At 37.1% G+C, this 15,016-nt stretch overlaps 1 protein-coding gene across 5 annotated transcripts in view; it reads right to left on the bottom strand.

Moving 5' to 3' along the window:
• ZNF385D (zinc finger protein 385D) overlaps positions 1–15,016 on the bottom strand; it is a 239,533-nt gene that overhangs the window by 142,969 nt on the left and 81,548 nt on the right. Inside the window, exon 1 of one of the 5 annotated variants that reach the window (XM_075827211.1) lies at positions 7,421–7,506. The exons of the other annotated variants lie outside the window; for them this stretch is intronic. The gene's annotated coding sequence lies outside the window, so the exon portion shown is untranslated. Of the gene's footprint in view, positions 1–7,420; positions 7,507–15,016 lie in introns of those variants that run through there. 5 annotated transcript variants of the gene reach the window in all.

Here is a 15,016-nt window from a genome sequence, read left to right as displayed (position 1 = left end):
TGTTTGTATCATTTTCAGCAGCTGCCAGACACCTGCCATTCACTCTGCTGTCTATGATAAATGCTAACTCTGTTTCCATCTCAAATTTCCTCAAGTGTATCCATTTATGCGTAAGGAGCACATCTGTTACATCAGAAATGTGTATAACCTTAGACTTATCTAAATATTAAACATGCCTAATTGTAAATTCTCTTACTCCCTCAATAGTGCAATACTATCAGCTTCTGCTCTTATTATCCTAAATGTTATAGTGTAATTTGAAAAATAAGGAAACTTTAAATATGTTATGTACAAAAAGTGTTGAAAAGTGTTCACAGATGATTCTTCTTTACCAACTGTGATCCATTTTGCTGCCTGTGCCTGGTTTATAACTAACTGCAATGTTTGCAATCTAAAAATATTTACATGATACAGTATATATACAGTACTGTGCAAAAGTTTGGGAACTTGTGGAAAAAACACTGCAAATTAAGAATGCTTTATCAATTAACAAAATACAAAGTGATTGAACAGAAGAAAAATCTAAATCAAATCAATTTTTGATGTTACCACCTTTTGCCTTAAAAACAGCATCAATTCTTCTAGGTACACATGCACAAAGTCATTATAGTCAGGTGCATGGTTAACCAATTATACAAAACAGGTGATAATGATCATCATTTTCATATGTAGGTTGCAACACAGTCATTAACTGTAAGATAAACAGCTGTGGAGGAGGCTTTAACTGGGTATGAAACAGCCAAACTCTGCTACAAAGGTGAGGTTGTGGAAGACAGTTTCATGTCACAGGTCCACCATGGCAAGACTGAGCACAGCAACAAGACACAAGGTAGTTATACTGCATTAGCAAGGTCTCTCCCAGGCAAAGATTTAAAAGCAGACTGGGGTTTCAAGATGTGCTATTTAAGCTTAAATGAAGAATCACAAAGAAATGGGAAACGTTGAGGACCATAGATGCAGTGGTCGGCCTAGGAAACTTAGTGCAAAAGATCAAAGACACCCACATCATGCTTACTTCCCATTGAAATTGGAAGATGTCCAGCAATGCCATCAGCTCAGAACTGGCGGAAACTACACCCATCTACTGTTTAGAGAAGTATAGCCAGAAGTGGTCTTCATGGAAAAATTGCAGCCAAAAAGCTATACCTTTGATGTGGAAACAAGGCCAAGCGACTCAACTATGCACAAAAACATAGAAATTCGAGTGCAGAAAAATGGCAGTAGGTGCTCTGGACTGATGAGTCAAAATGTTAAAAATGTCACTGCCTGCAGGCAATAGTGAAGCATGGTGGAGGTTCCTTGCAAAATTGGAGCTGCATTTCAGCACATGGAGTTGGAGATTTGGTCAGAATTAATGGTGTCCTTAATGCCGAGACATACAGGCAGATGCTTATCGATCATTCAATACCTCAAGAGAGGTATCTAATTGGCTCCAAAATTATACTGCAGCAGGGCAATGACCTATTATAATACAGCCAATGTCATTAAGAACTATCTTCAGTGTGAAGAAGAACAAGGATCCTTGGTAGTGATTATATGGCCCCGACAGAGCCCTGATCTCAACATCATTGAGTCAGTCTGGTATTACATGAAGAGACAGAAGGATTTGAGGAAGCCCACATCCACAGAAAATCTGTGGTTAGTTCTCCAAGATGTTTGGAACAACCTACCTTCCTAGTTCCTTCAAAAACTGTGTGCAAGTGTACCTAGAAGAATTAATGCTGATTTGAAGGCAAAGGGTGGTCACACCAAATAATGATTTGATTTAGATTTTTCTTCTGCTCATTCACTTTGCATTTTGTTTATTGATAAAAAAAAGATTACTTCTATTTTTGAAATCATTCTTACTTTGCAGCATTTTTCCACAACTGCCTAAAACTTTTGCACAGTATTGTTTTTTTCAGGATTCTATAATAACAGGGTTTTTTCCACAGGAACATTGCAAATGTGATGCCAATATTCAAAAAGGGGTCAAACTATAGACCTGTGAGTTTAACCTGTATCGTGGGTAAAATGTTTGTAGGTTTTCTAAGAGATGCAATCTTGGAGTATCTCAATGAAAATAAACATAGAACTCCATATCAGCATGGGTTTTTGAGGTATCGGTCCTGTCAAACTAATCTTATCAGCTTTTCTGAGAAGGTAAGTTCTAGACTGGACCGACGTGAATAATTGAATCTTGATTTTTCCTAAGCATTTGGGAATGTAAAAACATAAAAGGTTGGTACATAATATGAAAATGCTTAGACTGGGAGAAAATGTGTAATAATGAATAAGTAACCGGCTTAGTTATAGAAAACAAAGGGTGGATATTAATGGTACATATTCATATTGGGTCAACATTATTAGTGGGGCACCACAAGGGGCTGGTATTGGGCTCTATTCTCTTTAATATATTTATTAATGGCCTTGTAGAGGGATTTCACAGTAAAATATAAATTTTTGCATTTGGGACTAAACTGTGTAAAGTAATTAACACGAAGGAGGACAATATTATGTTACAAATGGATGTGGATAGGTTAGAGGCTTGGGCAGTTAAAAACTTGAGAAGTTAACTCTGATAAATGTAAGGTTTGGGAAGAGAAAATACATAGTAGAGGACAGTGGGGGATCTCTGGAATGGCATTCAGATAAGTATTACCTTTTGTGAGATGTAGAGCTCTGTGTGACTGACCAAATGATGAATTTTCTGTTTTTGCCCCAACTGTAAATGAAAACGGCAACAAAAACTGCATGTATTTATATGCTATTTTTGTTATACGGTACCAGCATGAAGGAGTATATGAGCAATAAATTAGGCCCCAAAAATTGGACCCCATAACCTACATTCATTTTTATATGGTATCAATAAAAAAAAGTTTAAATTATATAAAATTATGTCATGACTTACATTTAGAATTGAGCCATGACAGATACTGTATATAGGATCTGTTTGCAAACAGGTACCGATAAATTCTGATGGCACACATTGACTTAAAACGGGGTCAATCAGTTTCTGTCAGGTTTCCAGTATTTCTGACAGTAAAAATAGTGCTGCAAACTCGTGGATTCCTGAACCCCTTTCAGTTGCTAAATGTTCAACTTTAAGCCAGGACGAGAATAATGCATGAACGTACTACATCTTAGAATTAAAATTGGTATGGAAAATATACTATTCACATATATTCATATAAGATCAATTCAATACATGCCTTCAGCTTCTTCCAATCAATGCAATGGTTACAATTTGAATGAAAATAAGTAATCTCCATTTTTATAAGACTTTGAAAAGCACAAGTGAATAATCTTGGCTGTATATGCATTGGCTGACAAATTATTGTGCATATTTGTATCAGCTAGATATGCATTATGTAAACTGCGCTACCGTCTTTCTGCGTAGTAATAAGAGAGAAAGCAAGTTGGAAATCCCATTTCCGTAGACTCAGTGTTAAACATTTTTAGAGTACTCTTTCTTATCTAAATGCAGATAAGAATTTACAAAAGAAAAATTAAAATAACAGTTATTGTATGCGCCGTTTGTGAACCAAGCCAGTGCTCTTTTGAGAATATCTTGAAAGAATGTCTACATGGAAATACAAAGCAATACAGATTGGAAAGAAATTTTTATAAGACAAAGGGCTTGTATCTTTGTTTGATACATACATTATGTAGAGTTGTTCTCTTTGGTGAAAATATCAATAGCTTAATTCTCATTCTGCTCTTTGAATTCCATTTTAAATAGATATTAAAGTATAGCACAGTATAAATCATATAGTATTATGTAATTTATATAGGATAATGCACCGCAAACTGTAAATCACTGAGGACTACCAAAACCATATCAAAGCACAAGGCCACAGGCCAAGTGCATTTACACAGTTTAGAGAACTCCGAAGTGACTTGTAATTCTGTATAATTTATAGGAGAAGATACATTATTCCTTTTAATACACACGTCACTTGCTGCAGAACCTCTTTTTGAAGAGTAAGGAGGAGCTCCCTGTCCACCAATGATTAATTGATGGAAACTTCCTACATTCTTTTCAAGAATGAGGACTTAAGCATCTGGGACACAGAACTGTATAATACACACTGCAGCGGCTAAAAAACAGAGAGGGAGCACTACATGTCAGTCAATCAGTTCTTAACACACGATAAGAAAATTCCTACAAAAGTCACCCGTGACAAACTGCTTCTGCAGGAGGTAAACATTGCCTATGTCGCGTCATTCATATAATATAGTTGTCAAGTTCTGACACCAGAATGTAATGAACATGACCCCAATGCTGCTGAATACAGTTTGCGTGTTCTAGTAGTAAATAACCACCACTGTGCCGATCTAGCTTGATGGTTTCGAACATTGGTGAAGGATTTTCTGGAGAGCTATTAACAAGGTGGTCTATGGCTAGTACCCTGCTGTTAACATAGCAGTTGGAAAACAAGGGTCCCAAATACTGTTCCTGCACAGAGGCACTGTGCTGTCACCCTGCCTTTGCTTTCAAGGATTATTCATTCTGTTATAATATGAATGTTGTAATGATCAATATTATTAAAGAGGTGTCCACCCTCACCTTTGCTTGAATTTGGTCAAGGACTCCAATTTCTCATGAAACAGATTCTATATAATATCACGACATGCTCGTAAAAACTCTTGACAGGCTGCATTTCACATCACAACCACTGAGTGGCCATACATTGACAGACATCCCGTGACAGAGTCATATTTTTTTTCAATGCTGGTCATCTTGCGTCACACATCTCAGGATATGTTGAGATTAGAAAAAACTTAAAGTGTAGCTAAACATCTTACAAACTTCTGACATGTCATAGTGAGATATCAGAAGTTCGGAATGGTGGGGGTCCGAGCGCTGAGACCCCCACTAATCGCTAGAACGAAGCAGCTGAAGCGCTCGTATGAGCGCTCAGCCACTTCATGTCTGTTTGGCTTTTTCCAGAAAGCCGATGTATTTGAGTACGGGCTCATAGACTTTCTATTAAGTCCGTAAACCGATACATTTATTTCCAGAAAAAGCCGAACAGACATGAAGCGGCTGAGCGCTCACATGAGCACTTCGGCTGTTTCGTTCTGGCGATTGTTGGGGGTCTCAGTGCTCGGACCCCCACCAATCCAAACTTCTGACATGTCCCTATGACATGTCAGAAGTTTGTCAAACATTTAGCTACACCTTAAGGAATGATACGTCTGTATGATAGATTTACTTGTAGGAAAGGCAAATAAAGTTTAGCTTCATCTTTAAATCACATTGGTTATACAATGGTTATATAAAAGCTAACATCTTTGTAAAAAATCATTATTATCTGGAATACTATATCTATTTATCTCTATTTAGTGCTATGATTGCATAATAAGATAGGGCACAGCTTACAGGGACATCTAGATAATTTCTTTATAGAGTTAACTTAATGATTCTAATAGTTACAGGGCTCTATATTGCTTCTGCTGACCAGTTGAATTGGATGGCTAGACAGTCGTGAGAGTGCTCACCCTGGGTCACTGACAGACACACAGAAAAGCTTAGCAGCCCAACTCCACTGGTCTGTGGACACAATATATAGTCCCCCAAAAAGTTTATTTCAGGTTGCTAAATATAGTGTACTATATATTACTCCATTATGGGCAACCAGTCGATACTCCTGTATGAAGTGACAGACTTTCTTCCTTCTAAAAGCGAGCTATTTTGAATACAAGCTATCGATTACAACACAGGTATTATAGCTGATCTGGGAGCATAATCTGTAGATCTTTCGGTATCAATTGTGTAAATTATCCACTTGTTAAAAAGAAGCTCTATCTTCATATAGGTTCAACTAACTGACCTGCTTGAGCAAGAATATGAAACTTCCTATTATATTTGTTTTACTGTTTTAGCGGTCTTTACAATATATTCTAACGGTGTGGCCAACTTGGGCTAATTATCGCGTAATTGATTTAACCTTATGCAGCCCACAGTGATGAATCTGTAGTGTAAAATTGCTGCTAGTTGCCCAGGGGGAGCCGGTCACAGACTGCTGAACAGCCGGTGATAAGTGTTGTCACAACTGTGCCCGTTGTCAAGACTTGCTGCTCAGAGGGTAATATACCAGAGGATCTTATCTGTGCCTGGCTGAAGGAGCCTGTGTGATGACACTTCTCATAGATTACATGATGTGTATAAAACAGCTGCTATAAAGCACACAGGTAAACACGAAAGTCAGGGGTGAACAGAAAAACACAGGACTAATGGCAGAACAGCTCTTTATTGAACATATTGATTTTCAGGGGTTTATTCTACATACAGCAGCGTTCAGCGGATCAGCAGCCGTCAATCATCACACAAGAGGGCCGAGGACATGACCCCGCAGCAGCCTTTTAAATGACATTTTAGATAGGTACATGTATTGGGAGAGATAAAGACCCCAACCAAGCAACTCACAGAGCAGAATCACAGCTGCTCTATACTAGCGCATATTTGTTTTAGCAAGCAAAGAGCTTCTCTTTAAGCATTTCAGTAAGGTGTTGATATTTTATTGTACCACATAGCAACAATGGGGCAGATTTATCATTGTATTTATGCCTATTACCTAGAAAACCATCATATTTATGAAATCTCTTTGCCCCATTTTTTGACAAATGGAACCGAAATGGAAAAAGTGACTGGGGTTTCAGAATCTCACAGACTGCGACTCATTTCCTAAAAATCTCTTATGTGGAAAAAAGTGGCGGAAGTATTAGATCATCAAACTTTTATCACTCGAAGTTGGATTCAAAGGATGTCACTGTATTATAGTATTTATAATGGTGAAAATTATTTTAGCCTCACTCTATTCACTTTAATGGGGCTACTGAGAATACAGTTAGGTAAGTACACTAATACTCTCATATAGAAGCCCCTTTATTAATTATATTTGTAGTATTGCTCAATTCATTAATATAAACCATAAGGAACACACTTAGTTTATTTTTACAGTTTAATTGGTTCTGAAATTGCTGACTTGGTTACTCAAGAAAAAGACTGCGGTCAGCTGTTTGAAGCCTGACGATCTATAATTTAATCTGCGTTTTTACAGTTCTATAAAATGTCCTTAGGGCCTTGTGCTAGACCTGGCTATTTGTGCTAATAAATCATATTCCATTCATACATAATTTGCCTCATTGTTTGTAAATGTGCTGCTAAATTAGAAGGAAGCAAGTGGTCTCCGTGGAAAGATTTCAGAAATTGTAAAACTAATCAAATCATTTTAATACTAAAGACTACGGCTTTTTGCCTTGCTTTTACAATCTCTATGAAAGTGTGAGAACATTGATCCTAAGTATTGTGAATAAATATACCTAAGCACCTGTTAAGATATGTATACCTAATTATTTTAAGGGTAGTCTGAGCTTTAATAAAACAGGGCAGTAGACTGCAGATACCTAAAATATCAAAAGGTACTATACTTACATGTTAACATGCCCAACAAGCCGGTGTCACATGCCCTTCATCAGCTCTTCTTTACTTTGGTAAAATCATAATGTCAGGTTTTTCCATCACAGGGCCCCATAGCCAATCTGTGTCCTGAGCATTAATGTTCCATACCAACTGATGTCACAATTGAGACCATAAATGGCCGGCGGGGCATCGGAAACAAGTTGCCATTAAATAGGTAAGTATAATACATTTTGCTATTTTAGCCTATCTGCAGCCTCCTGACCTATTCTATTAAAGTTTGGACAACCCCTTTAAGTAAAACATGATAAATGTTACACTAAAATATTATTTTGTTCTATGTAGGCTACATTCGCACAGCAATGTATAGGTCTATGTGTTAAATTGCTATAATAACGTAGCATTTTTTTTTTCATTGATATATATTAATATGCTTTTGCTTTTGTTGTAACCCCTTTTTTTACTATTGTTACACTGGAATACGTGGCATGCACCAAATCTATTATGCATTTTAGACATTTTTTGCGCCTGCCTCTGCAGTTTTGAAAACTGTGGCAAGGCTGAGAGGCAAAGTGAAATACACAAAATGTTTTCCGTTTCTTAAAGTTTGTCTGCATAAAGAAGAGAAGTGTATCTAGCATCTCCAAATGTACCATACCACATGCAACATTTTAATTAATTGACGCCATTTTTGATAACTTGTAAATTGGTGCATTTTTGACAGTATTGATAAATCTCCAAAATTGCTTACATTTGTGAACATTCCTCTTCTACTATGTGTAACCCTGCTTTAGAAACCCCCTTTCAAATAATCTGAAGGTTTGTAGGTTTATAACCTGTTTGATGTTGCTATAAAGAAAAAAAGTATTTTACTACAAGTGTAGCTTTGTGGACTTACTTGATTTATTGATTTTGCTGGACGGAGCAGACCTGTCCTTATATTGGATAAACTTAGTTGCGCTGCCCACAGCTATTTATTTGAGTTTTTCTCTCTGGCTCTTACTAAAGTTTGTCTCTACGTATATTTTTAGTTAAGTAGTTAATGTACAAAATAATTTTAATGCCATGTTTTTCATGGCAAATACCATTCCCAGGTCCCAGTCACTTAGACCCTGCTTGCCTCTGTACCTGCATGTATCTGTTCTCCACTTACATGCATTCCCTTTTTTTTTTTTTACTATTAACGTCAATGACATAGTTTATAAGATGTAATCTGTTTTAACCCATTAAAAGTCAGAATGGATATATAGATACATGTAGTGAATTCTTGAAAACAGCAAGTCCTGTTGAATCTAAACCTTTGAGTTAAAAACAGGAACATCCCCAAATATCAAGGAGCTCAGTGCTTGTCTTATAATTCCATTCACCATAAAAATAATAGGTTAAAGGCCAGCCAAAACATTGTAAGTGCTCAGCAGTCACTTTAATAAAACAATAAATTAATATGGATGTTTGTATGAGCTAATATCCTGATAAACACATATTGGATAGAGCAGGAAAACTGGCTCGAGTCTACAAACTGGTCTGTAATGAAAATAAAAAACATTTCTAAGGCTAAATCTGTCCTTTGGTTAGAGAATGGTTCTTTCTTAGAAACTTGGCTTCTATGTATTTAAATCAGACAGGGATCAATAGTCACTATGATACGCTGCACATGTTCCAGTTCCATTTACGCTCCATGTGCAGTCCATTTGAGGCACTCCAGAGTGGAACACAGCCCACACTTTGGCAATATGCCCATAAGAGTAGGTTCACAGTATTTTCTATATCTCTACATATGTATTCCATTTCTTTTTCCAACCACATACAGATAAGAGGACAAGTAAACAATACACATAAATATTCAGAATTCAGAAAAAAAGCTAAATACAAAAGACTCTTTTATAGATTGATAATTCTAAGTAAAACAAAGTAAAAATAATATTAGTTACAGCTGCACTATTTATTACTAATCCAAGAGACATCAGCTCTTCTTTTCATTCTCCTAGATATACAGTAGTAAATAAAAACATATAATTCTAACCTGTGTAATACACAAGTTTTTTTGCTTTTCAGTATGCTTTTAGACCAAACATGCTTCATTTCTTTACATCACTGTAGTTCAATACAAGTTATTTCTTGCTGTGAACCAAACCCTTTGGGGATAGTCTATTAGCAGAAACTGTTGTCGCCAAAAAAAACTAAATAGCTCTGAGCTTGTACGGTTTGCCAGTTTCTCAAGAGGAAAGTTAATAGTGAAATAAGGTGTATGTAATGTACTTTCTATAGACTTATTTTCATTTCTCAACTGTAACATGAAGCTGATAAAAATGGACTGATTTAGACTATTAAGTAAAATTCTAATCATTCCTGGAATTTAACAATGATCACGGTGCTCTGAGATTTACAATCCAGGCTGACTTGGAGAAAAATGTAAGAAACTGAAGCATGAAAATAAAGAAAAAATAGAAGAAAAACAATATATTTACAAAGAAACATAAAAGATAAAAAAAAAAAGAGCATTAGTCTAGAATCCAATGTTCCATACAGCTATATGCTTGCTGTCCATCTGTGGAAATATTCTTCTTTGCATCCAGTAGCTAAAAAAATATGCAGATCATGTCCAACTGACACACTGCACAACTCCATAAAGAGAACCGATCACCAGCATTTCTCCTATTGAACTCTACTCACCACTCGCTGGCCGCTGCTGTCAAAAATTCATTGGCGTTATCCCCTCTCCTAAACTCCACCTCCGACCGTAAATAACGAACTGCAAACATTTTGTGCCTTTTATGGTAATAATTCACGTAGTCTCCTCCGTTCCTCTTCTTCTGCCCGCCCACTGCCAAAAGCTGGCCCACCCTGAATGCCAAAATCTTGTCTGAGATAGCACTCATGCGCCTGTCATGTATGGTCCGACACCTTTCCCTGATTAATCCGGGCCTCAAATCTAGTTACTGCGCATACTGCGGGATTTCGTGTGTGCTGGGGGGAGTCGAGGACCTTTCAATCAAAAGAAAATCTTAAGGAATGAAGATATGATTCTTTTTAAATGAAGATATGACTCATTTAAGCTTATTAGCATAAAGCGCAGGAACACTAAAAAACTGAATAGTAAAGGTACTTAGAAGATAATTACAGGTTACATAAAAATTATTTTTCACCCACTTCCACCAGGTATTGCTGGTTTAATAGGTGAAATGCTGGTGACCGGTTCAATTTAAGTGTATCATGTAAGAAGCCATTTACACATATTGATTGTATAGGTTCTGTATGTAAAGAATAATATGTAAAGAATAATATTTCCATTTCTGCAAACTGAGATATTGACAATGAAGACATTACAAAAATTAATATTCGAAAGTTTTATAATCTTCCATTATACAGTGATTAAGTTTTTAAGAGGAAAATAAAGGTTTGGATAATGATATGAAAACATACATGGGGACACTTCTGAAGGAATGCATTATACGTTAAATGGAGGCCGTGATAGATGCCTACCTGTGGCATCCGTCACCCAGAGACTATTATGGGGTCCGTTAAACTGATACGTCTTAAACTTTCATGACTTTTTCATGACGTAGCCATTAAACGGATCCCATAATAGTCTAGGGGTGAGGATGCCACTGTTAGGCATCTGTCACAGGCATTCATCACCCATAGGCTATTATTGCATCTGTTTAATAAATATGTAATTAAAGGTTATTGAAAATTGACATATATGTTAGACAGATGCTTGTGCAAGTCACCCAAAAGCTCCCATGTGAAAAAAATGTACGCATATTTTTTTGCAGGATGCCTCTGGATAGAATACAATAGTCCACTTAAAAGGAAAACCACTTTACTATTTTCTTTTATTACATTTATGTTTTATTTCGATTCTTAAGTATATAAATCAGATTTACCATTTGGTTTATGTGTAACAATGCAAAAACTCAAGAATTCAGTACGTAATAATTTTTTTCTCTAACCCCATGTTTTTTATTATTTACTTTTGTAATCTAATACATTCATTTAGGGATAGTAATGCCAACACAAACATTTTATGCACATTGCTTACATTTATTTCTGCCTCAATAACCCGTTCCTAACAGTTTAACTGTGGAAGTAAAAGCTTTTATCAAATGTATTACATTTTTAACGATATAATTTCCTGATCACTTATAAGAATACAAAGTGGTCACAAGGCCTCATGCTCACAACTGTATTACAGATCTGTGTTGTACCGATCCATAATATGGTGCATACACATTAATTTTCACGGAATTCGTAAAAAGAACGGACATTGTCCATCACATGACAAAACATTGACTCACGGACGCCACATACGCTGACACATGGTGCCTAAGTAAAATCAAATCAGCATAATAATATAAATGTAGCCAATTAAAAGTCATAACTAAATGTAAAATATGTAGCAGCCAGGGCCAGGATGAGGAGTGGGTGTCGAAGGTGAGCATCTAGGGAACCATTTCTTTGTACATCAAAATGGACACTGGGTCCGGAGTACAATGATCATGTCAGTCATTTTAGTTCACTGGTAAAAGAATGGTATCTGTCAAACAGACAGGAATACACTCACACTGTGTGATACGTACACCAACTAAAACCAATCACCGCTTTCCTGGAAGGTAGACGGACTATACTACAAATAGGTGGTGGGGTGGGCAGTCAGCCCTAAATTAAGAATTGTGTAGAATACGTAGAACTTACATCAAGAACATGTGTGGATGGGATTAGTGCAGAGAAATATGGGACTATGTATCATAGCTAAGAACGCAGGATATTGTTGGGCATGTGGGTGGGACAAAGGACCATCCTACAGGTACAGTATTATGCTGAACTTCAAAAATGGAAGGGCACATTCTGTAACCCCTGCCTTGGGCAACAAGAGAGCTTGTCTTGTCTGAAAGCAGAGGACTTTTTAAGGAGATGCTCCTATCCTTTCTACTGTATTTACATAATTGTTTTTAACCAATACAGTGCTTTCCTTATTTTAAAACTGAAAAATAAATGTTCCTCTTTAATCCTATCATGCATATGCAAGATAACGAATGCTAAATCAAGATAATTATCTCATCGAAGGGATGAAATGAAAAAATGGGCACCAGCCCACGGTTGTGGGAAACACATGACTGACAAGAACTCAGAATATCTCAGTCAATGGCAGTAAAAAAAAACAAAAAACAAAAAACAAAAAAACCACAGTAAAAGATAAAACATAATTTTCAGTGAAATTCACAAAAACAATGAGAGAGCGGCAGACACAATAGTCTTTAAATGACCTCAATTATTTTCTCAATAAGGGCTAATAGTTATATTGAAATACTCTCCATGAATAAGTGGTGGTCCATAGAGTAAAATAGTTATCAGAAACGATTGTCAAAGTTTTTAAGTTTTTTTAAGAAAGGACAGGTGAATAATATGAACTGGGCCATTAGTTAATCCATTTTATCTTGAATTATTATTTTTTTGGTACAATAAGACTCATTTTTACATTTGGTTATGTGATAATGGTCCTGTGCTTCACATTTATATAGCAATGCTAGTTAGAACACACATGGAATATTGGGCCTGATTCATCAAGAGTGTCTAACAGGAAAATTTACCTTGGTGTCCATAGCAACTAACCACGGTGCAACTTTCATTTGTTTAAAAAATGAAAGCTTTGCTCTGATTGGTTGCTATGGCTAAGAAGGCCAGTTTTTCTGTTAGACAGTTTTGATAAATGAGGCCCAGTGGGGGGAATATATCAAGAATTTTTGGTGCACGCCATAGTTGCCTCCTCCAGAATGACAAATTTATTATAATTTACACCAAAAAACTGGCGTAAATTATAGCAGAAATCTACTCCAGCTCCTAACAGGCATAGATTTCAGTCTATGGGGCATAGCAAGCCTCTACCTTGCCCTCCCTCCGATCTGACTACCCCCCTCCCACCAACGAAAACGTAAAAATATAAAATATTTATACTTACCTCCCTGCTCTGCCTCTTTTCTCCCTACTGGGTCCCCTCTGGCTCCCTCTTCATGCCGCGGGTCATTAGTAAATGCCGGGCAGCATTAATACCTATGCAACGAGCACTTAATGTCAGCAGTGCTGTGTCGCATAGATACTGCTTCTGCGCGGTGTCAGTACTTTGAATGAGCCGTGGCATGAATAGGGAGCCAGAGGGGACCCGTGGGGAGAAGAGGACCAGTGAGGTGAGTATGTATTTCTTCTACTTTATGTGATGGGGGAATGGATGAGGTGTGGTCATAACGCCACAATTGTGGCTCAAGGCCAGCGAAAAGATGCAACACATTTATTAAGAGCTGTTTGCGTCTTAATAAATGTATTGTATCTTAAAGCGAATTGGTTATTAGGCCTGGCGAATTAAACTCCAGTCCTAATAAATCTGCCCCAATGTGTACAGTTTTAGGCACTAGTGTACAAGTCATAGCAGAGCCTGAGTAAGTTTAGAGCAGGACAGCCAAAGTAGTAAATGGAACTGGTGCCCAAAAATATTACCAATATTGGGGTTATTTAGTATGAAAAAACTGTTTAGTTTGACCTGATCACTACTATGTATAAGAATTTCAAAAATTAGCAATGAGATCTGTCTAGTGATCTTTTTATAATTAGATCTGCAACCATAACAAGGGGACATCCGGTATGTCTAAAGAGCTTTATTTGCTGTAGGAGCTGTGAAACTATGGAACTCTATTGTTACATGATGATGTTATAGTTAATTTTTCGAAAGATTTGAAAAGTAGTGGATATCCCTTTCTTGAATTTAATTATAAAGATGTATACTATTTACTGAAGTTTAGAAGGAATTTTTTCCATTATTGACTCCTGTCTTAGGGTATGTTCACACGCAGAGTCAAAAACGTCTCAAAACGTTTTTTCAGACTTTTTTTGTGCCACTCGCGATTTTCAGGGCGTTTTTCGTGGTGTTTTTTTACAAACGTTTTTGGAGCTTTTTTCAATAGAGTCTATGGAAAACGGCTCCAAAAATGTCCCAAGAAGTGTCCTGCACTTCTTTTTCGCAGTCGTTTATTTACGCGTAAAAAAACGTTGCGAAAAATGCTTCGTTGGAACAGAACGCCGTTCTTCCATTGAAATCAATGGGCAGATGTTTGGCGGCATTCTGCTTCCAATTTTTTTACGAAAAACGGCCGAAAATAGGCCGTGTGAACATACCCTTAGGGTATGACCACACGTGGCGTAATTGCTCTGGAATTCCGCGGCGGACAGTACACAGCGGAAATCCGCAGCGTACACGTTTCTTCATTGCCTTCCACAGCTTTTTAGTTGGGTTCGTTTACACGTTGCGGACAATTCTGCTGCGGAGCATAGGTTGCGGTGCGGAATTTGGTGTCTGCAGCATACACTGACTGTTGCGGACATGTAGCGGACTTGTTGCGGACTCATTGCGGAATTTCTCCATTGACTTCAATGGAGAGTCAAAATTCTGCAATGAAGTCCGCAGATGTTATGTGTGCTGCGGAGCGTATTGGTTTTACTACCATGACATTTCTTCATTCTGGCTGGACCTATGTATTTCTAGGTCTACAGCCAGACTGATGAAGTCAATGGGGCTCCCGTAATTACGGGTGACTACGTGTGTGCACCCGTAATTACGGG

Source organism: Rhinoderma darwinii, chromosome 5, assembly GCF_050947455.1.
Source record: "Rhinoderma darwinii isolate aRhiDar2 chromosome 5, aRhiDar2.hap1, whole genome shotgun sequence".
In the NCBI taxonomy this organism is placed as follows: domain Eukaryota; kingdom Metazoa; phylum Chordata; class Amphibia; order Anura; family Rhinodermatidae; genus Rhinoderma; species Rhinoderma darwinii.
The sequence above is the reverse complement of the archived record's forward strand: the minus strand, read 5'-3'. Positions and strand labels throughout refer to the sequence as shown.